The following is a 24,797-nucleotide window of genomic DNA, read 5'->3' as shown; positions in this document are numbered from 1 at the left end:
AAAGTGTAGCAAATATGGGGCTCCCCTCTGTATATTTCACCTTCTCCATTTTAGCCCTTTAAGATTTCTAGGGCCTGATTGGTCTCCAAATCTCTTCAAACAGCTTTCCCCCAAACTTACATCATTGTTTTAAGTGAGATTACAAACTACTTCTTCATACCTGGATTTAAATACACTTTTTAATGATACATTTATGGCAAGGTTTGATTTTTTTCTGATAAAATGGAAAGCATGCTGTTTAATCACATTGAAAATTTATAAACCACTTATTATATATAATATTTAGATTTGAAACTAATTGCATATTAAAGAGCAAGTTGGAATATATAAATATCCACCATAGGTAAAACTTCTTTATGACCTGATGTTTTGATTCCTATAACTTTTTTTTAATTATATTTTTTTAATTTAAATTTTAGTTAACATACAGAGCAATATTGGGTTCTGGAGTAGAATTTAGTGATTCATCGCTTACATACAACATCCAGTGCTCATCACAAGTGTCCTCTTTAACACCCATCACCCATCTAGCCTGTCCCCCTATCCATCCATCAATCCTCAGTTTGTTCTCTATCATTAAGAGTCTCATGGTTTATTTCCCTCTCTCCTTTTTTCCCCCTTCCTATATCTTCATCTGTTTTTTTACTTAAATTCCACATATGGACGAGAGCATATGATATTTGTCTTTCTCTGACTGACTTATTTCACTTAATATAATACACTCTAGCTCCATCCACGTTGTTGCAAATGGCAAGTTTACATTCTTTTTGATGGCTGAATAATATTCCATTGTGTATATATACCACATCTTCTTTAACCATTTAGTCAATGAACAGTTGGGCTCTCTGCATAGTTTGGCTATTGTTGATAATGCTGCTATAAACATTGGGGTGGATGTGCCCCTTCAAATCTGTATTTTTGTAACCTTGGTGTAAATACCTAGTAGTGCAGTTGCTGGGTTGTAGGGTAGATCTATTTTTAACTTTTTGAGGATCTTCCATAGTGTTCTCCAGAGTGGCTACACCAGTTTGTATTCCCACCAACAGTGCAAGAGGGTTCCCCTTTCTCTGCAATTCACCAACTTCTGTTGTTTACTGTGTTGTAAATTTTAGACCTTCTGACAAGTGTGAGGTGGTATCTCATCCTGGCTTTGATCTGTATTTCCCTGATAATAAGTGATGTTGAGCATCTTTTTATCTGTCTGTTAGCCATCTGGATGTCTTCTTTGGAAAAGTGTCTATTCATGTCTTCTGCCCATTAAGAAATGGATTTTTTGTTTTTTGGGTGTTGAGTCTGGTAAGTTCTTTATAGATTTTGGATACTAACCTTATATCAGATATATCCTTTGCAAGTATCTTTTCCCACTCTGTAGGCAGGCTCTTAGTTTTGTTGATTTTTCTCCTTTGCTGTACAGAAATTTTTTATCTTGATGAAGTCCCATTAGTTCATTTTTGCTTTTGTTTCCCTTACTTCCAGCGACGTGTCTAGTAGGAAGTTGCTGCAGCTGAGGTCAAAGAGGTTTCTGCCTATGTTATCCTCTAGGATTTTGATGGTTTCCTGTCTCACACTTAGGTCCTTCATCCATTTTGATTTTATTTTCGTGTATGGTGTAATAAAGGGGTCCAGTTTCATTCTTCTGTATGTTGCTGTCGAATTTTCCCAACACCACTTGTTGGAGAGACTTTTTTCCATTGGATATGCTTTTCTGCTTTGTTGAAGATTAGTTGACCATATAGTTGTAGGTCTGTTGAATGTTTTGAACTGATGGAATACAGTTATAATAAACACTTAAATGTCCTTCTCTGGTGATTCTCGCAACTGTGTCAGCTCTGGGTCATTTTCAAATGGTTAATCTGTCTTCTCATGAGGGATATGTCTCCTGCTTCTCAGCATACCTCACACTCCTGGATGGAATGCCAGACAGTGTGAATGTTACCTTGTTGGTTGCTGGATATTTTTGCATTTTCTGTAATTTTGAGCTTTGTTCAGGGATGCATTTAAGTTACTTAGAAACAGTTTGATCATTTCTGGTGTTGCTTTAATGATTTGTTTGGTGGTCCAGAGCAGTTCTCAGTGGAGGGCTAATGATGAGTTTCCAATGGCAAGACCTCTCTGAATCCTCCACTCTGTGCCTCATGAATTAAGAGACATTTTTCAGGAGCTCCTTTTTTTCAGTCTATCTGTTGGGGATGGGCACTATTCCCAATGCTGTGTGAGCCCCAGGCCCTGTTTCCTCTAATGCTTTCAAATGATTGCCTCTGAATTTGGGTCATTGCCTCCCATGGAGGCCCTGAGCCAGACCCTGCTGCATGGGGTAGGGCCCCTCCACAGATCTCACCAGTTGACTTTCTGCAGGACTGTCCTCCCCCATACACTGTCTTGTGGACTCTCAGCTCAGTGTCCTCAACTCTACCAGGTCTACTGGGCTTCTCTTCAGTTTCTCTCCCCTGTGCCTTGCTTGGAAACTCTCTGGAGGCAGTAACTTGGAGCAACTGTAGGGCTCCACTCACCTGTGTATTTCCATGTCTTCAGGATGGCTGTCCTCTTTGCCTGATGCATTTTGTGGATCTTGTGTGGTTTTGTTGCTGTATTGTTTTGTTGTTTCAGGCAGGAGAGTAAACCAGTTCCTGTGAGTCCACATTGGTGTGACTCCCTTTTGTCCCCAGGGGGAAGAGAGAAACACAAAAGCAACTTTACCAAAGCATGGATAGGCTAAGCACTAAAAAGAGAAAGGAGCACAAATTCTCAGACTTTGTCTCAGAGACCTTACCGTAGTGCTTCTAAGAAGACTCCAAAAAGTATGAATGCAGTTCCCCTCTTCAACAAATTATGCAACCAAATTTCCCATATTTGGGGAAATTGCTGGGGTCAGCACAGCCAAAGTACAGTGGATAAGCCTTACCCTGGAGAAACCACCTTCCTGATCATGACATTTTCCCGCCCCCCACCCATTTCATTAAGATATTAGAGATGAATGAATCTGAGATTCTACTTCATTTTCCCCATTTATTGAAACAATCTATTCATTGTCATTGTCCTTTTTTCATGTTATAATTGGTCTTTTTCCTGGAGTTTTTCAGTATATATACTTATGAATGAAAACTGAGAGTCATCTAAATGACTCCTAGGTTTAATGAAAAAACATACTTCTGGGAATGAGAATATGAATATAGTTACTTTAGTACTGTTAAAATTAAAAAGAAAAGTTACAGATACTTTCAAATTTGAAATTCATGCTGGTGGTTGACCTGGAGAGGGGAATATATATGTGTGTGTGTGTGTGTGTGTGTGTGTGTGTGTGTGTGTGTGTGTGTGTGTGTCTTCTCCCAGCACCCCCCCCCCATGTACAAACTTTTCACTTTTGGCTTAATTCAAACTGTATTCTAGCACTCTTTTAGGGGCCCATCATACAGGTAATGAAGATCTCTTCTTAGAGTTATCTATGATTGGTCAGCAGGAGGGTCTCCATAAAATAATCTAGACTAAAAAAATTGTTCTGCTGTTGGTAAACTTTCTCTTACCTCAGTCATGATATTATCACTTTGATTTGTCAACCGATTTGGTGTTGGAAGTATTACACATGATTAATAGACTTATGTTACATAACTATTTATGAATAATTTTATATTCCTTGGTAATATCTATTATCAGTCCTATATTGTCCTTATCATTGAGGCTGGAGATGGCAAGGGGAAATACAGTAGAAGGCAGTGTATAAAAATAGGAGTGCATGAATGAAGGTCTACTGTAAACCAGGATTTTCATGATGCCAACATAGTTACTTTGTCCTTTGAATTTGGACAAATTAGAAAGGTAACTATTTACAGAAAATTTGAAGTGAACATGCTTCAACTTCTAATATCCTGAAGAGTTTTCAGAAAAGTTTGCTTAGAGTATCAGAGTGATTGTGAGTTTGAATGAGTATATACTTATTATTTGTTTTTTTAATATTTCTACCGAAACATTTTATAGGTTTCTAATGATATAACATTAGGTCTTGTCAGCTTGAAATATGCTTTTGCTGTAGCTCTGATATTTTTGTTGTTGTTCTTATTTTATTTCTAATAATTCTAACATTCTGGTGGATACTTAGTAATATGATATTTTTCCTTTTCTAGTCAAGTGGAAAGCTTATTGGCAAAGCTTTTGTGGACACAGAAGTTACTTAGAAAATTGAAGTAAAGTTACAGAGGGTGAGGTGGGGTAATAGTGGACATTTTTCTAAGCTGTGCATAGCTGGGCCGTGTAACATTTGATGAAATTTGTCTACTCTTAAAGATTAAGAGCTAGAGATTACTGAACCAAATATTAGGATAAAACAACAGAAATAATTTAGAATTAAATATCACCAGCCTTCTCAACTTGACGTTAATACTCTAGAAGGTCTTGGAATTTAAGAAATGTATTTCATATTACCCTATAGAGGAAAGAGTAGTAATAAGCAAGTAAAACCCTGTGTTATTTCATTATAAGAGAACAACTGACTTTCTAAAGATTATTACTAAATTCAGAGAAAATAGGAACACATTCATCCAAAAGAGCTAGAAGCATATGAAGGGATGAGGGATTGTATTCTGAAGAACAAAGAAATTAGGTGTTGCTCTTTCAGGGTACTCAATAAATAATAGCCTTTGCTTCCCCCACATTTTGAACAAATGATACATTAGACCAAAGTAAGCTATCTGGAGTTCAAAATATTCTTTGTTACTGATTAAGTGTAAATTGACAACATAGGGCATTAGATTTCCTTATCCCATTATAGGTAATAATGGCTTGTGGTGGGCCTCCCCAAGTGAGATGACCTCCTCAGTTAAGACAAATGTTTGGAAAAGCAGGGAACCACTTTTGTTTACTTTTTTCTCCAAAAGGGAAGAAGTAGAAAAATTAGATTAGTAATTCCATCTCTGTAGGGTGGCGTGCCTAAACAAGTTTTCATCTGGAAGGAAAAACAGAGGTCAGGATGACACAGAAGACACATATTCTTTATATAATTTTATCTTTTAACTTTGAAAAAACAAGAACTATATATTGGGACTCCTCCCACTGAATTTCAACTCCAGATAGCAAACCTCCTGATAGCTTTCTCAAAATAGAGTATGGGAATATGAATAATGAATGTAAAATAATGCAAAAGCGTTTGGCAAAGCTATTATGAAGCATACATTCAAATGATATTTCTCCTTTAAATTGCAAACCTTCAGAGTTTACATGTTTTATCAAACCATAACAGTATTGCTCAAAAACAGTTTTGAAATCTTTCTTTGGAAATTAATTTTGAGATTGTATGATGATCTTTTTCAGGAGATTATATTTTTGAAAAGTTTCAAAATAATTCAGAAGCAAGTGTTTTGTTCCTGCTTCCTCAATGAGCTCATTCCCCCATGCTCATTGTCTTTCAAACCCACACTACTTCCGTACCACATCAAAGAGACATCTAAAACTTGAAAAAAAGTAAAAAATTGTATATGGACAGTCTGGTAGAAAATCTTACAAAGTCATGCTAAAACAGTGCTCTCCAAATCACTCTGTTATCCCAGAGTGGAGAGTGTTAGACTATCCTGCTGGGTCCGATGTATATTAAATTATTGCCTGGCTAAGATAAGTCCCACAACTACCTGGACAGGTTTTACTTAATTGGTCTCAATACTTCATTCGGGTCTAACAGAAACCCTAAACATTTTCTTCCAGATTGTTTCTTCCTTTCATACATTCTTGTCCATCATCAGGTGCTTTAACTAAATGAAAACCTTGTATTTAAGCTAAATTTACATAATGTAAATTTTATCTAATTCTCCAGTACACCAATAAATGAGGTTGTGGTTGTTATTCATCAAACTCTGGACAAAAGTAGCATAAAAATCAAATTTATATTTTGATACAAGTAATTATTAAATAGTAATTAGTCAAATATATTTATCAAGAATCTCCTCTCTGAACTGCAAGAAGCATAATATTACAAATGTTCCAAATGTCAAATAAACCATAGCAACATCTAGCTTAACTTCTACCAAGGAAATCAAGTCTGCATATGTGAAGTAAAGTTATTTTAGAAAAAGATTGCATATAAAATCAGAATCCTAGAATTAGACTCTTCTGGTTTTCTCTATAAGTTAAGAAGAGCTATTGGCAGCTAGCCTTTGAGTGTAAAAGCAGAGGAATTATCTTCTTTAAATATAGCTGACCTGCATTTTATACAAGGCAGAGATGGTCAAAAATAGGAAATTTTGGCTCTTATCTGGACAAAGTCAAATTCTTCCAGTTTGTGCTAAGCAAGGGATAGATAAGTTGAACCTTAATAAAATGGTTACATCAAAGGGAAGTCAATGAATTAGAATGACCATTTTCTCAGATTTTTTTTTTCTGATTTTAAACCTTAAACATCTATTCCTTACAATGAGTTAAAATCTGCTTTTCTCTTTCCTTCCCAGGAAATTCCATTAACCTCATCTCAGTTTGCTGCTACACAGAAGCCTTTGTTGCTTGACTGGCTTCTGTATGAGACAACAGTTATTCTCTTCCTCAAATTAAATATTATCAGGTGTTTCTGCATAAACTAAAATATATAATATATACAATATAACATATATTATATAATTACATAATTAATTATTATATATAATATTTAATTGTTAATTATATAATTAAATATCTTATACACACACACAAACTGGTATTTGTCAAAGGGGATACATTAGAACTTTGGGAGGGATAATTCTTCATAGTGTGGAAATCCCCCCATGTAATGCCAGTTGCTTAGTACTCTTGCCCCTTTTCTTAAATTCCAAGTGGCATTTATAACTTATTGAGACAACTACTAAATAGCCCTAATGCATTTCTAAATATCCTCTGGGTTTGGTATAGTCTTGATTAAAACCACATATATCCTTAGGCTGTACAAATTCCAGTGTTTCACAAAGCTAGATGTCTTTCTAGAACCGAATGAAGTCCAACTTTACAGAACATAGTAGAATTATCCTTCTGTTTTCTTCTGGGCACCATATGTTATTATAGAGTCCCATTTTTGACACACAGTATTTTAAAACATATTGATCTCAAAGTCAATTGAAATCCCAAAGTCATGTTCACATGTGCTACTATTAAGCCTCATCAGTCCAACTCTGGGCATGAGTGGTTATACCAAAGAGCAAAGATTTTTATATTTATTCCTATTAATTAATTGTTTCTCTGGAGAAGTTGCCCAAGTTTTTTGAACTTTTGAGGTCACGGATAAGTAACACATCTAGCTCTATCACAATTCGGGAGCTTATCATTTGATGTTTTCCATTTAGAACCCTTTGAGGAACCTCCACCCACCAAAATTTGTATGGGGATGATCTGATGACCTCAGTCTTCTCAATCCATGATACTCTGTTTTCTTTTTTTCTTAGCACTTGCCATAAACTATAATTATTTTGTTTATTTGATTGTTTGCTTTCTGTCCCTCATACTAAAATGTTAGCTATCTGAACGCAGGATCATCTTGGCCACTATTTGACCCTTAGCACCCAGCACATTATTAGCCCACACAGGGTGCCTAGAGGGGTACTGTTAATTTTTTATCTAATGTATCAGATTTTTCTTGCAGGTTTAAATATGTACAAATATTTTTTTAAAATTGCCCAATTTCATAGAACCTAATGGCAGATTATTGTGGCTTTTTGAGAACTTCTTCAAGCAAAAAATAACTTGTTAGCATAATTTGGATATGGTGGTTCATTCTGTTTGGAATTCAGCTGTTTCTGTTATTAGTGTTGATTACCTATCATTCCTGGCTGTCCACTTCTTGGGTAAATAATTGAAAAATAGTTGTGAATCAGTCACTTGCTTTTACAAATAAAAAAAAAATGTAGGTTGAAGCAGCATGTGTCCCTTCTGAGTAGAAGTTTAGAGTGTCAAAATTTGCTGGGCTTTTGCTTAGGAATGATACCCTAAAAAGCAAATGGCTAGAAGGAACCACTGTCATTATGAGCCTCTGAGTGACTACACTAAACAGATAACCTTGAGGAACCCAAGATAGATGTGTAGTTTAAGTAAGGAATGTATTATCGGGGAATAATTCTCTATGGCCTTGTGATTATTTTTGTCCTAGACTATCCTTTTGTAGAGCAAACAGCCCTGGATAATATAGGTAGCATCTCCCTTTAGGGCAGAAGGGAGATTTGTTTCCTGACCAGGAAAATAAAGATAATGTCTCCTTCTGGGGCAAAGATTGAACAGGTTTGTTTTAAGCGACCTGTATAGTATTGTGTTTGTTTGTTTGTTTGTTTGTTTTGTTTTTTGTTTTTTTTAGCTCTGTTTTCCTCAGTTGTGGCATAGGCCCATTATGAATGCTTCATACACCTGAGACACTTGCCATCACTTCTTGGGACCTGCAGAGAAAGGGGAACTGATACAAACAAGTAACTCTTGCTGTCTGCTGTGCTTTGAGTAGTAAAATCTCTTGTCTCCAACACAGGAATCTTGTGTCCAGTGTCAGCATCTGTGAAACTGTTGTAGGCTACTTTGTTAGCTCACAAAAAGGATAAAATCCGAGGCCATTCACAGTTCTTTACATTATTTTTGTTTCTTTTAAGATACTGTGATTCAGGAGGGGTCACCTAAAGTATTCTAACACACTAATCATCCATCTATATTTCCCGTAGGCTTTATTTCTGTTCATGTTTAAAACATTAAATTGGGCTTTATTAGTAGTATCACAGACTAAAGTCAGGTGAGACGGCTGGTGGGAAAAAACTCAAAGAGCAAAAAATAGGCAATGGTCTCACCAAAAAAGGAGGTCAAGGAGGATGTCCCAGATTGTATTAGAACTTGGAAACTAGGGGATAGCCAGTGGGCTATGCTATTCATCAGAGATTGGGAAGTTCATCATGTATTAATATCAGGTTAAATTTTGTGATTGAAAGAATAAAGGACATTGGTACCTTCTTGAACAATCCAGAGAATTTGAAAATGTTTGTGCTAGAAGGGATATTAGAGATATAATAAGACTTTGAAAATGAAAAACAAAACAAAACAAAACCCAGAAGCTCACAAATTAGATGACTTTTGGAAGTCATTCCGGTTGTTGGTAAATGATACGACCTTCTAGCCAAAGTCACCCAACCACTGGTCATAATCCATTTCCTACAACACACTGCTGTCTTTATTCTCTCCCACAGTTCCCTCACTTGCTCATTTAATGAGTATTCTCTTACTGAGTACTATCTATGTGCCAAGTTCTATGCTAGATATGGTAACAGAGACACAATTCCATCATTATGAAATTTTAATCATTTGTCTATAAGCTGGAGACATGTTTCTATAGATGGGACCCAGAAAACTTTCCAATAATACCATCTAAATGATTAGAACAGAAACTAAGTCTTAAGGGACTATCTGACTTGAGGTTGACTGAATAATCTTACAGTCCTCTATGTAAACTCATGTACCCTGGTGAAAATAGGAGAACACAATATTGTTTAGACTTCCCTTGGTTTCAGAGAAAGTAATTTATTTTATATAGTGCTTGATATTAAAAAGTAGAAAATTTGCCTGCCCTATATCAGTTAAGTTACACAGTAATCCTAATAGGTAATTCATGACAGAAGAAAGAGTATGAATGTTAACTTCAGAAGGTATGTGAGTGAATAAAATACAAAAAACCTGTACTGTACACTTGAACATTTACTTATCTCTTGAAATTCATTTACTTCATTAGGAAATGGAGATACTTAATCGTCTTGTGAGGATTAAATCAGGTAACATACAACCTCTAGTACATTCTGAATTTGAATATGTATTATCTTTAATTTTATGTAGCTACTTTTGAAAGAGGAAAAGCAAATTCCCTTTATATAGCCAACATGTATTCAGCACACGTTGGGCTACTTTGCAGTTGTACGGCCCATTATGGTTTACAACATTTTCATATGATTTATTTTACTTGATCCTCACCACAAAAATTGTAAAGCTCAAATAATAAATTAATCATATTGAAGGTACAAAATATGTATAACGAAGTTACTGTGTGGAATTACAAATTTGCTATAGAATATAACATAAATCTAAATAGGCCGTAAACATGACACAAAATAGAATAGTGAGAACAAGACAGAGGATCACAGGGGAAGGGAGGGAAAAATGAAACAAGACCAAACCAGAGAGGGAGGGAAAAATGAAACAAGACCAAATCAGAGACTCTTAATCTCAGGAAACAAACTGAGGGTTGCTGCAGTGGAGGGGGTGGGAGGGATGGGGTGGCTGGATGATGGACATTGGGGAGGGCATGTGCTATGGTGAGCGCTGTGAATTGTGTGAGACTGATGAATCACAGGCCTGTACCCCTGAAACAAATAATACATTGTATGTTAATAAAAAAATTAAAAAAATAGAACAGTGAAGTTGTATAAACAAAGAAACCCAGAAGTCTAGAAGAGGGTTAAGGGTGATATCACATCTGATTTGGCCACAAAGATTCTTAAAAGGAAGAGTAGATAACACTATCATTTTCCATTCCACGGAGCTTTAGGTAATGTGTAGTGCTTGTTTGTTTGTTTGTTTACAATGCATAGAACTTATGTATACTTATGTCCTGGATGACCAGGAAGACACAAAGGAGTTCAGAGAGTAGCTGATAAATAACACAACTATTTTGTAATACGATGTAAACCTCAAATTTTAAACTCCAACTCACAGTCTGTGTTATTGTACTAAATAAGACCATAAATGTAAGTCATGTAGGGCTCTCTGAGGCCAAACAGGTGCAGGCACGTGGGTTTGAAAGTCTTCCGAAGAAGAAAATATATGGCTTATGTTACCTACAATGGCAAATAAAAGAGATACAGTAAACATCCACTGATAAGGTACTTATCCTGTAGAGTGCAACACAATACAGAAAGGAATTTTGAAGAAGTGAACACGTAACTTCTTTCTGGGAAACCTAATAGTTAATATAAAACTTACTAAAAAAGACATGAAAAATATATGTACATATATTTGCATTTGTGTTAATATTAGAAACAGATAAATGAGTACACCTTAGCTATTAGCTCTTCATAAACATGGTGATGTTGAAACATTACTGGGTGTCCTGGAGTCATCCACACTCTTGTAATTAATTTGGGAAGATTGCCTAAAAGAGATGAAGTGCAGGCATAGGTATTTAGGTCATCCTCAGAAACTCCAGCATGAATTTGGCTACAGTGATTTGAGTAATTTCTTAAAAACGCCCTAGCTAATTTTCAAGCTTGTTGGAGAGATTGTGTTGTGTTTGCTTGTACCATCCCCATATTTCTGAATAGGGGCAAGAAAAAGACAAGGTGGATCATTTTGTCATTAAAGTTCAGATGAGGAAATCATGATGGAAGGCAATATTCCTTGTAATAAAAATAGGCAAAAGGGTTGATGAGAAAGAGCAAACCTGGTAAATCTACCCAGCTGTAGAATCCTTCAGGGATGAACAACCAAAAGAATAAATGTGGTTCTGATAGCAAATTTACCACTAATGTGAATACTAATCTCTTTATCCCTGGAGACTACTTCTACTGCAGGTATTATCATTGAAAGAGGACTTTAATTCAGACATGTCTAATTACACTACAGGTTAATTCTATTAACTAGAAAATCTCCAAAGGACTTTAACATTTTTGACTATTAAATAACTTTAAGTGGTCTAACCAAATTTCTAGTGATTGCCTTTCATTGCAAAGTGGAAACTATTTGATAAATCTGCTCTTCTTCCTGGAACACTGGAACAAAGACTTGATTTTAAGGGTAATAACAATTTATTGCAATTACCCTTAATGTATGGTAAAGATGGCAGTATTGTATAGTCTGTATTTTTCCCAGTGATTGCTTCCTTTGCTATTGTCATCCCTGTGTGTAGGCGCAAAGAGCCTATTAGTAATAAAACAAATAATGATAAATGGGCTTCCTCATCATAAGTGCAGGAAAGTCTCATTTGCAGTGTTGATGGAATCAGAGGAGTTTTCTTTAATTTAGATCATCCTGTTATACTAGACAAATACCAGTTTTTTGTACCGAGTGTGTGGATTCTCTGAATGTGGCTCTTTTTCTTTTTTAAAGTTTAGGCATTGGTCTAGACACATTGGAACGATTACAACGGTTAAAATTCATTACAGTTGTTTGTTCCAGCTCTGCCTGAGCATTTAACTGATGTTTATTTGTGTGTAGAAGAACGTTATATCCCATTCCTCTCTCTCCTCTCACCACTGGAAATTTCCCATCCACTTTTTAATTCAGTGTTTCTCATTCAGTGTTAAATAAGAGTCCAGCACAGCACAAAACACTGGGGAGAAAAATACAAATAACGCATAGTGCCTTATTTCAAGGAGTTTACAACTTTTTAAATGAGATAGACTTGAACACAGATAATTGCAATATGGGAGCCCAGAGGATATGCCACTGGCTACACTGAGGTTGTCTTGCAGTTGGAACCTAAATATTTGTGACTAGTTTCAGGAAAACAAATCAGTTCAAGAGTTAGAAATATGCATTTTATAGGATTATATGACTATACTGTCTGAGATGCAGATTGGGCAACAATCTGATCAACACGTAGGGAAGAACAACTGAAAGATGAAAATGAAAGTATTATGTGAGAGTATGGGGGGAAAGGCATTAGAAAGGAAAGAAAGGAATGAACTAAAGGTGTAAAGAACTATAAACAAATAGGAACATTGCATTGGGAAGTATTAGTGCCTTGCTTTAGGATTAACATGCATGTGATAATTTGTTTACACAGCCAACAATCATCATATAGTCTCTTTATGTATCAGGTATGATGCCTTCCATACACTACCTTTGGGAACCCACTTGACAACTCATTAGTTCTGTATCTATATATTTCTAGACATCTTTTTCCCATTATTTTCAGATTATGTGGGTCTGCTACTTCCTTATTCTATCCTTTATGTAAGAGTACAACAATTGTCGTTTAAAGAGAACAATTATTACATTCAACTCAAAGGTACTTGTTCCAAAGAAATATATACATCAAGTAGACTAAATTTTCAACTTTTAGTAGTCTCTCCATATTACCAGGGTCTCTAAGATTCTTTTGCCTTAATTACAACCCCTCCACAGCCATTGAGAATCCAGTATCTTCTCTCTGATAGGCAACCAGGAAAGAGCACTAAGAGGCTAATATTCCCAATTCCGGTTTTATAATTCTGGAGAGATTGAAAGCTAACACTCAAAATGGGCCCAGCCATGACTAATTGACCAGAAAATGTATCATGTCATTGTTCATCTTTCACTAAATAATCAGACTGGTGAAACCAGTTTTCAGCCCAGCCACTGGCAGCCAGCAAAAAAAATGTCCAGAATTGGCTGCTATCAATGCAAGTTTACTTGGCATCAAACAAGGGGATGTGGAACAAGAATGAGGAATTAAGATTATGTGTAATTCAAAAAATAAATGAGATTTAGGAAAACTTATTTTTTCCTTGAGCTAAAACAACTTGACCTTAAAGTTAAAAACCCATTTCCCTGACCTAAAAATTATTAAAATTAGAGTTAATGCTAACAATTATGAACATTTATAATGGCAAATGCCAAGCTTTTATATTATGCTTGTGGGTATGTGTGCTCAGGGAGGTATGTGAATATATACTAATTTTGAGGCATGTCTTGTGGACTGTTACAATGGTAAGTAGGAAAGGGACAGAAAAGGGGGAAATAAACTTCTGTTCTCTTCTGTCTCCCTCAGCTTTTACTACCATTACTTCTTCTCTAGGTCTACTGCCATTCACCTTCACAGCCCCCGATACTTTCCTCCCCTACCTCATTTCATGCAGACTATTAAGCTTCAGATTGAATAACGTGACTGAATTGTACAAAGTAAACCAACCCTTCCCTCCTTCCCTTCCTCCCTCCCTCCGTTCCTCCCTCCCTCCTTTGCTCCTTCGTTCCTTCCTTCCTTCTTTCCTGTTCATGTGTTCATTCATTCCAAATTTCTCCTAGGTGTCTTTTCTGTGAATCTAAGATCTACAAGCTTAAAGGTATACTGAAGGGAGAAGTGGAGTTAAAGGGAATAGTTTTATTTTCTGATTTTTGTCTTTAATATTCATTATAGAAAAATAAATCCTCCAAGGGATTTGCACTACATTAGAAACAGGAAGATAAAACAAGGAATTTTGATGGGCAGGAAAATGGAAGAGAATTGTTTTGAAACATAAACTAATAGAAGCAGAAAGGGAACAGTTCAGGCCAAACCCTGAACCAATATCAAATGCAGAGTGTGAATGGAATGCAGAAGATTCACAAAGGCTAGTCTTCATGAATCCTAAAACAAGTATTTCTGATTTGTGGAAATTTCCTTCCCTGATTCTTTAGTAGTCTCTCCATATTACCAGGGAAATTTCCTTCCCTGATTCTCAACCTTTGTTCTCTAGTTCAGTTTTGTAAGTCTCCATCCCACTGCTTGAGCCCAATCCTTACTTTTCCTAAGTTCCTAAGTTCCCTATTATGGTCCATGCCCAATACTGCAGGAACTACCTACAGTGAATCATAACCAATGGGCTCATAACCATTTGTTCAGTGCCAGGCTAGCGAAGGAGAAAGGAAGAAGCTCTGTTCCCAATGACTGCATACAGATTTGTAACTGATCCCACTTCTCATAAGCCAATGCTTATCATGGCATTAAAATCTATAGAAATATAATGCTTCCTGGCCTGGGTACCTGCTTAGAGGAGTCAAAAGAATTTTCTAAGAAACTGTATTTGGAGTTTTAATTAAAATCTCAGTTTTTTCTCCCTTTATAGGCTTTCTAATGTAAACTCTGTCATCCATGACTGTTGCTTCAATTTTTATCTGTATTCCAGAGGCCACCTTCTTATTGCTAGAATCACCATTTTGTCTAAATTTACTTTAGACACTTATCTAAGTTCCCAACCTTTATATCCAAATGCTTACTCAATATTGCACTTAGTTGGCTCAAAGGGAACTGAACTCAGTACATACATAATCATACTCCGTTTTTTTTCAAACCTGGTGTCTTCATTTTAAAAAGTACTTGGCATTTGTTAGGTGCCATGTGGTAGCTAGTAAAACTTTAAATAGTAATAACCTATATGATATGGGAAATCATATGAGGTTTCAAGGGTGTCTAGGTTTCAATCATGTATAACTGTTCAGATTAATTCACTGGATTAGGGAAAATAAATGGCTTAACAAATACCAGGTACTTTTTAAAATGGATTACGTATAGTGACATTTTGAATCTTTATAACAATAAAAAAAGTAAGTGTTATTACACCCTTTTAGAGATGGGAAGGTGGACACACAAAGAATTTTAATTTAACACACAATCCCATGGCTCATAAGTGTTAGAGCTGAGGTTTAAACCTGGAAAGTCTGGCTCCAGGCTCCATGTTCTCGTTTAGCACACACTATGAGTTTTCCTAAAATAGTAGTGATTAACACTAGTTAACTGTTTACGGTGGACCAGGCTTTGAACTAAGTTCCTCAAAAGTATTATTTCTCAAAGTTAACATCAATCTAAAAGAGAGATATTATAATTATTCTTGTTTTACAGATGAGGACACTGAGGTACACCATGGTTAGCTAATTTTCATAACCAGTCAGTTGTGACACCACAATTCATTATATGCCATTCTATTGCCAGGTCTCACATTTTTAACATTCAACATTCTTGGCACTTTACAACCCTTATTACAAAAAATGAAATCTTGACATTTGCAACGATGTGTATGGAACTGGAGCACCGGTGTTATGCTGAGCGAAATAAGTCAATCAGAGAAAGACATGTATCATATGATCTCACTGATATGAGGAATTCTTAATCTCAGGAAACAAACTGAGGGTTGCTGGACCAGTCGGGGGTGGAAGGGATGGGTGGCTGGGTGATAGACATTGGGGAGGGTATGTGCTATGGTGAGCGCTGTGAATTGCATAAGATTGTTGAATCACAGACCTGTACCTCTGAAACAAATAATATATTATATGTTAAAAAAAAAAAAGAAGATAGAAGGAAGGGAAAACTGAAGGGGGGGAAATCGGAGAGGGAGACGAATCATGAGAGACTATGGACTCTGAGAAACAAACTGAGGGTTCTAGAGGGGAGGGGGTGGGGAGATGGGTTAGCCTGGTGATGGGTATTAAAGAAGGCACGTTCTGCATGGAGCACTGAGTGTTATACGCAAACAATGAATCATGGAACACTACATCAAAAACTAATGATGTAATGTATGGTGATTAACATAACATAATAAACAAAAATAGCCCAGTTTTGCATTGGAAGAAAATGACTTTTTTGAAGAATAGAAAAGCGTGTTATGTATTAGCAAAAGTTCTGTCTCTTTAAGTACATTATTGAATATGACAAACAAATTTAAATTAAACCTTTTGACGAACCATGAGAGATGATGGACTCTGAGAAACAAACTGAGGGTTCTAGAGGGGAGGGGGGTGGGAGGATGGGTTAGCCTGGTGATGGGTATTAAAGAGGGCACGTTCTGCGTGGAGCACTGGGTGTTATGCACAAACAATGAACCATGGAACACTACATCAAAAACTAATGATGTAATGTATGGTGATTAATGTAACAATAAAAAAATTTTAAAAAAATTACACCTTTTGTCTTACTCTGACCCGATTCTCTAATCTCATCTAATGTTCAAGTGTTTTTAACTAAGTACATGCACAGCTTTACTCTGAAGAAATTGGGTTTTCTACTAATGAAGCAAAATTAAATAATAAATTAAATAATTTTGATTAAATTTCTTTAAATTTTCAGCCTCACTTTCTTTCCAAAACACTAACTTTTATCTCTGAGGAATTTAGCTGCTATAGACTCAAATGTTTCTCTGAATTTTGGAACATAAAGTGAAGCTTTTAGGCTTTTCCTGTAATTTGTTCTTTTAGAAAATAGAATGCTGTAGGTCCCCTCCCCTCTCCAAACTTTGAAAAGTAAATTACAGTGCTGGTATCACCTTGGGAGCATATTTTATTTGAGTAATAATCATTCCCTTTGACAACATATGTCATCTTATTAAAAAAAAGATTTCCAGCAGCCTAAAAGTCTCCAAATATATAATAGATATCATCAAAGATTTTTCCATCCGTTTCATTTTTATGAATAGATCAAGAAACATACATATTTAAATTTCCTTTAGATGAGTGCTTTAACAATAAGACCTTGTACTTGGTTACTTCAAAATATATAAATTTTATTTGGAGTGATTATAAATCAAAAACGTATTTTAATATTTGCTACTCTCCAGTTTTCTTTTATTGAAATGATATTAATGTTTAGTATTCTGTATGAATCTTCTCCAGTAGAGTTAAAACACAGGCAATTTTGAAACACAGGTATTAATTTTACTTTTAGAATTATAGTGACGTCTTGAGTCTTCTAAGATAGATTCTCTAAATTTTGATCATGTTGAAAATCTACTCATGATCCTAATATGAATCTGCTCGCTGGCATAGTTTAATAAAAAGTGGCTAGAATTCCGTTATTATAGTGATCAGTTTTGTTTTTGAAAGAACACCCAAAAGGAAGAGAAGTTCAGGTGACAATGTTCAAAAATCCAAATTAACTCATTTGCTGTTTAATTAGCTGTCTCAGATATAAAGACTGCTACTGTGAGACCACATCAAAGGTAATTATCCTTGTCTCCCCTCAGACACTTGCTGGTTTCAGCTCCAGCAGTCCTAGAGGAGAGAAAGGACACTCCCCAGGACTTATCTCCAAAGGGAAGAAGAGTGGTAATAAGTACCCTTCTCTCCCCTCCCCTCTAATATATTTATCTTCTTTACTATTTACAAACATCCCTTTCTCCTTTCAAAGAGGCTCCCTTGTAATCAGTAAACACAAAGAAAGGAGAAGGTGGTTCTTAAACTCTCAACAAGTTCATATGTGAGAATATCAAAGGTCCAGTTTCTGCTGCCCTGAAGAAATTCTAGAAGGTGATTTCTCCTGTCCTCATCTAGAAAGATGTGCAGCTGGAGAGGTCTCGGCCTCTGAAAGAATTGAGTCTATTAAAAATTTCTAACATTTATATGATTCCTTTTATTCTTTTTATCCTCAAAGTGCTTTGTAAACATTAAACTAATTAAATGAAAGCAATTTGTGAATTAAGGCATACTTATAAACAATTGACTGTCATTGGCGAGAAATACTTGTCTTTTTATTATTTCATTACTAGGCTTATCGGTGGCTTTTTAATTTTCATAGCATTACCCAAGACACTGACTGAGGCCAGAGGAATGGAAATGCTTCCTGGTATAGTCACTCACTTGCTATGCTATGAAATGACCCTAATCCACCCCAATACCTCTTCCACACACAACTTAATTCATTTGATAAGAGCAATTGGAAGAGGTTTGCTAAAGAACCTGTAAAAAAAAAAAAATCCTGTTAATCTTATCTCTTTTCATTCTCAATATTTTATGGAAAAAAAACCTTGGATTTTATAGACTATCTTTTATGTTAATATGTTAAGAAAAATCATCTAAAACCTTAAATCTCTTTATAAAATGCTAAGTAGGTTAATAGGAAAAGTAGGTTTATAGGACGTTTCATAAGGAAACTTCATACGCATATGCAAAACTTTTCGAGAATGTAAATGTCTTCTTGAAAAATTAAAAGCTCACTGTTCTAAATGTTACTCTTCCCAATTTGTCAAGTTTCTCAAGATTAAAATGTGTGTACCATTGCCCAACCAGGAAGATATAGGGTGAAAAAAGTCTGAGTTAAATAGTTATGTTTAACTATTTAAACATAAAGCTTACCCTCTGAAAAAATCCTTTCAAGAGAAAAAGTATATTACTAATAAAGTTAGAAAGATTTGGAAACTTTTCTTTTTCCCCCAAGCAGCATGTGAAATTTTCAAGTGATGGAAGTAATTGCCCTGCCAATTTGTACTGGATAAATTCTTCAGAGATAAATCACGTACTGATCTTGGGGAGAAACCTGCATGAGCCGCTAATGAATAGCTGGACAATCTTAAGACAATCTATCTGGTTTTTGAAACGTGTGACTATGGTTAATATCTAATTAAGTCTAATAGTGAAAAGATGGCTAGTCTTAACACTTTGAATCATAGAAGAATCAATACAATAAAATTCCACTGCAAAGCCCCTTTAGTAATACATTTGCTTATAGTAGGAGAAAAAAAATCACTTTAATCAAGGGACTATTGACATCTGGAATAGAATTTTAGATCTGAAACAGCTAAAGTGTCTAATTTTCTCATTACATAACTGAAGAAATAAGTTCTGAAAGTTTAGATGCTAGCAAAGTTGAATAGTAACTTTGTGATAGAAGTTAGAACACAATTACACCAGGTGATCTTTCCACCCTACCAGATTGATCTACATCTAATTTGAGAAGCCTACAAAAGAGGCACTGTTCCAGCATATTTTGCTATCATGCTACAGAAAAATATTTGCATGTGAAGAGATGCTATTTGGCACCATATCTTCTAACCTTAGTTTCCTTGAGTTGTAAAAAGGGAATGTCAGTATAGAATTTTTTCTTTTTTAGTTAGAAAGGTGCTGATATTTTATTTGTGCTGAAGTTTTGTTTGGCCTTGACTTTGTTAGCCTCTGAAGAGTACCTTTCTATTACCAGTGAATCAGGAGTTTTTAACCTATTGTGTGCCAGTCGCTTTTTGTCAGTCAATTAAAAGCTATGGATCTTTCTCAAAATAATATATTTAAATGCCTAAAATACATTCTATTTGATAACAAAGGAAACAAATTAGGTTGAAATGCAATTATCAATATATTATAAACTGAAATTTGCACTAGAGTAGAATATATGTTCTTTTATTAATGCATTACCGTAAAGGTATGATAATTACCATAATTTTTAAGTAGTAATGAACACTACAATGTATTTAAAGGTACATGCAACAAACTGCAGTGAAATAGGAACACATCTCTGGTTTCTGGTGGTAACAGTCACAGGTACTGCTATTATGATTTGTTGCCTATATTAATAGTCAAAAGAAGTGAAGAAATTTTACTTAGCAATTGCTAAAGAAAGATGTCACTTTTTTCCTACCAAAATCATGTACCCTCTAAATTCTGACCTCTCAGGTCTCAAAGATTCTCACAGTTTCAAAACCTCTATTTCTTTGGTTTACATTTTAGATAGCCCCATTTGTTCCATTTCAATTCCTTTCTTTCAGGGTCTACTCTTTATCCTGTGACCCAGAAGGTTTCTGAAGATTTTATAGTTCAACACGTTCATTTTTCTAGTTCAGTTTCTGGACAATCACTGGATGCAACATCTTTGAACACTTGATCTTGTTTAACAACACTGAAGCAATTTGCTGCCACCCCTGTTAATAAGTGAAGTTGCTGGAGACACTTTTTTGCCTTTATAGGAATGGCAACCTCGCTAACTGAAGCTCTTTTGAAATACATCAACCCAATAATGACAGCAGCCAATAACACTGCTAAGCTGTAATGAGTTACGATGATAAATCGGAGCTGTCTGAATACCTTAGGCTCAGCATGAATCTTCACATGCTGGCCTGTTATGATCTATGTTTCCTAACCCTGACAGAGATGACTAACACGACTGCAGTGCCAGGCTCTACTTAACCCAAATGGATCCCACATCATCAGACGCTCACGCCAAGGAATACACATTGGTAGATTATTGAATTTGAATGAAAAGAATGTGTTTTTCCCTCCAGACTACTTTATTCCTGTGTTTGTTATCGTCAATATGGATTTTTTTACGATGTTTTAACTATTACTGTTTATTATTATTATCTCATTTTAATTGTCTATTTGATGACCGCAGTATCAGGGAGGATCAGGGGAATCTAATATAAATAAAATTGTCACGACACACAAAGACTACAGGTGGTGTTTAAATTTGTTTTTCTTGTCTCTCCATGAAATCATAGAGGTATTTAATTTATTTTCTTCTCTTTTGCTCCCTTTCTTTTTCCCCTATGACACTTAATCTAGAAAACACCTGCAATTAACATGTTTTTCAAGAAACATTGCTTCTCTACCTCAAATATATCTTTTTAAGGGAACATAATTTGTAGTGATCTTCAACTATGCATGAAAGATTTCGGTCAGATTTATTTCTCTACAGTTTTCTGTCTTTTCCAGAGACAAAAATCTTTCTCAAAACATGCATTATAGAATTATATTAATAATGTCAACAATGTCATTTTTAAATACCTTACAAGTGAGAATGTATGTGTATGTACAACAGGTAGTCCCAACAGTAACCATGGAAACAACTAGAATCCAGCAATACTTTTACATTACCTACTCTGTGCTAAGGGCTGTGGAAACTGATAAAAACAGCAACCTGAAATGGAAAAAAGAACTAACCTTCTGTTGACTCTATGTCAAGGGCACTGAAATTCATTATTTGGATCAATTATACTCTCTCAGTTATCCAGGGAATAGCATTATTTTCCTCCATTTTACAGATGAGACAAATGAGTTTCAGAGCAATTGAATAACTTTCCTGAAGTTGTGGAGCTAGCAAGTGTGGTGGTGTCAGAATTCTAACTCATAGCTCTCAGATACAGAAGCCATCATATTGCTTCATTATGCGAAACATCCCTCTAGAGGTCAGGTGATAGCTTTACCGTGTTAGTTTTGTAGTTTGTAGTTTGGTGTGAGGAAATTGGGAAACTTTGACTTGAACTAAGACATCCTCCCCCCAAGGTACCACTGATTGTTCCTTGGATGGAGGTATATCATCTAAAGAAAGCTCCATTCTAGGTAAGGAAAATATTCTACTTATAAGAAGTATTTTATTTGTGTCTTCTACTATTTTAACACAACTGCCCTCACCGATTTCTTAAAAGCAATGTTCTGTAAGAATAACAACAATAATAAAAATAACACAGCACAGGAAGAAGTAAATTTGATTGAACTAGATGATGTGCATTCATTCAAAGAACTCTGTAGCTGCTGCCTCAGTGGGAAACATATGTGGACCCCTGCAGAAACATCACTGTCCAGAGCTGATGATTTTGTTGAACTGTTAATTATTGTCTCCTTGTAGGAGAGAAAATAAATAAAATAAAATAAAATAAAATAAAACTGTGATTAACGTTAGAATAGATTAATAGGTCACTAGATATGATTTTGAACAGGTGAGATAAATTGTCCTAGGGATGGAGAGAGAGAAAACTGATGAAAAAACACCAGCATAGATGGATAAATATGAGGTAACTGGGAAAAATATAGGAGAGTCCAAAATGATGGTTTCAACTTGATGCTAAGAATTAATTCACTTCAGGGCGCCTGGGTGGCTCAGTTGGTTGGGCAACTGCCTTTGGCTCGGGTCATGATCCTGGAGTCCCGGGATCGAGTCCCGCATCGGGCTCCCTGCTCGGCGGGGAGTCTGCTTCTCCCTCTGACCCTCCCCCCTCTCATGCTCTCTCTCTATCTCATTCTCTCAAATAAATAAAATCTTTAAAAAAAAAAAAGAATTAATTCACTTCAGTATTCAAGATACTACAGACCATTTGTGACTAAATCCCATTGTTTAGGGCAAAGTGAAAAGAATTCACTGGCTTGAGAATGGCATAGGAGACTACTCCACACCTGTTGACTTGAGATTAGATCAAGTCATTATTTTTAAACAACTTGTATATATTAGATATAGAAGGCAGAGGAAGAAGAAAGAAGAAGAAGAAGAAGGAGAAGAAGGAGAAGAAGGAGAAGAGGGAGAAGAAGGAGAAGAAGGAGAAGAAGGAGAAGAAGGAGAAGAAGGAGAAGAAAAGAAGAAGGAGAAGAGGGAGAAGAAGGAGAAGAAGCAGAAGAAGGAGAAGAAGGAGAAGAGAAGAAGAAGAAGAAGAAGAAGAAGAAGAAGAAGAAGAAGAAGGAGGAGGAGGAGGAGGAGGAGGAGGAGGAGGAGGAGGAGGAGGAGGAGGGATATCCTTCAAATTCAATGAGAAGACCTTATGTTTTTCAGAAGAATTGCTATGAAAGGAACCTAAAAAAGAAAGCCATAACAAAACAAATGAAAGTGATATAATTTATGCTGAACCTAACTTTCTTTAAGGACAGATACCATGTTGTAGTCACTAAGTGAATTTCCAATAATTAGTAAAATTTCTGATACATAGTAAATACTAAGCAAATGCCAAATGCAGGTAAGAATAAAACAAAAGGAGGAAAAAGAGAAAGGAAACAGGAAGGAAGGAAGGAAGGAAGGAAGGAAGGAATGAAGGAAGGAAGGAAGGAAGGAAGGAAGGAAAGAAGTTAGGTAGAAGGGAAGAAGGAGGGAGGGAGGAAGACTTATTGAAGTCTTATTTGTTGAACCATATTTAGTAAGGCACATTGTGCAGTTCATCATTGGAAAATCCACCATTCTGAAAATGTTCTACTTGTGGCTGTTGAGCCAGTATCCCAAAGTTGGTCAGAGACAGATATGAATCTGAATAACTCTCTTCTGTTCTTTCTTTCAGACTGTTAAACTAGAACCAACTGGTAGATTTGGTTTAAGTTCTTTTTAGGTTCATGTGTCCTAAAAGACACAGCAAGGTCATTTATGAGAGGAAAAAAATCAGAGAAGATAAAAATTATTTATCCGAGTGGGACTTGCTCATTGCAAGCTGCAGTGATGCTCTCCTAAAGGTCAGGGCTGCTACAGACTTCAAAGTTGAGAGAGCCATGTCAACATGTGAATTAGGAACCCTAGATATTTGCTCCCATAACACCATATATATCCATTGATATTGCCCCTATCAAACTGTATTTATCTTTCTGTTCCACTTTCTTAAATCTTCATGGGAGAAGAGAGCATTCATGACTGAATACCATTGTCTAACAAACCTGCTGAATATTAATGAGAACTCACTAAAATTTCATTGAAGTAATGGTGTAACACAATTTAGCTTTAAATTATAGTTTCTTTTTTTTAAAAGATTTATTTATTTTAGAGAGAGAGAGCATGAGCAAGGGGAGGGACAAAGGGACAGAGAGAGAGAGAATCAAGAGATGATCTTCAAGCAGACTACCTGCTGAATGCAGAGCCCTACACTAGACTCCATCTCAGGACTCTAGTATCATGATCTGAGCCGAAATCAAGAGTCCTACACTTAACCAACTGAGCCACCCAGGTGCCCCTACATTATAGTTTCTTAATTTTTTTTTAAATCTGTGCTAGTCTTGTTACAATAGGTATATTCAAGCTTAACCAAGTCTGAAATTATACTTTTTTTTTCTCTCCCAGTCTGTGCCATCTTTGAACACAAGCAAAGGTTCATATTCTTGGGTTCTACAGATTTGCAGAATTAGCCAAGTATATATAAACATATCAGGTGACTTAAAACTATTAATAATATAAATAGTAAACTATATTACCAACATTAGTAATCACAAGTGAGCCTTTCATGACAGAAAATGTTAATTGTTATTTAGTCAAAGACTAGTAGTAAACTATTTGACTTGTCGTTTGCTTCTGTAAAAAACTGTGTTCCCTGTAGGCGTCTTTCACCTTCATGGTATGTCCAGTGTCTAAATGGATGCAGATCACAAGACCTCACACTGATATCAAGACTTCTAACATGAAAAGGAGATCACAAAATTCTATTTAGTACCACTTAAAAATACCTACTAAATATGAGACACTTCTCTGTCAGATTGAGACACTTTAATTGTGTTTGCAAAGATACCATTGGAGGTGGAAAGTTCCACTTAAGGTGATCTATTTGCTGATTCCAATGTAAACCCAAATTACACAAACATGCTTATATCAACAATATTATAGAAATATGAAACATGCGATTGTACATAACACTTCTAATTTTGTTGCTTATGCCTTTTAGATTGCATTA

The 24,797-nt window shown here is 35.7% G+C and overlaps 1 non-coding gene across 1 annotated transcript; it reads right to left on the bottom strand.

Moving 5' to 3' along the window:
- Nucleotides 1–2,782: 2,782 nt before the first annotated feature.
- LOC113919136 lies at nucleotides 2,783–2,942 on the bottom strand. Its single transcript, XR_003518863.1, has one exon. It is a non-coding gene; the product is annotated as a U1 spliceosomal RNA (small nuclear RNA).
- Nucleotides 2,943–24,797: the final 21,855 nt, after the last annotated feature.

Source organism: Zalophus californianus, chromosome 1 (assembly GCF_009762305.2).
Source record: "Zalophus californianus isolate mZalCal1 chromosome 1, mZalCal1.pri.v2, whole genome shotgun sequence".
Classification (NCBI taxonomy): Eukaryota; Metazoa; Chordata; class Mammalia; order Carnivora; family Otariidae; genus Zalophus; species Zalophus californianus.
Note: the sequence above shows the minus strand (reverse complement) of the source record. Positions and strands in the feature narration are given on the sequence as shown.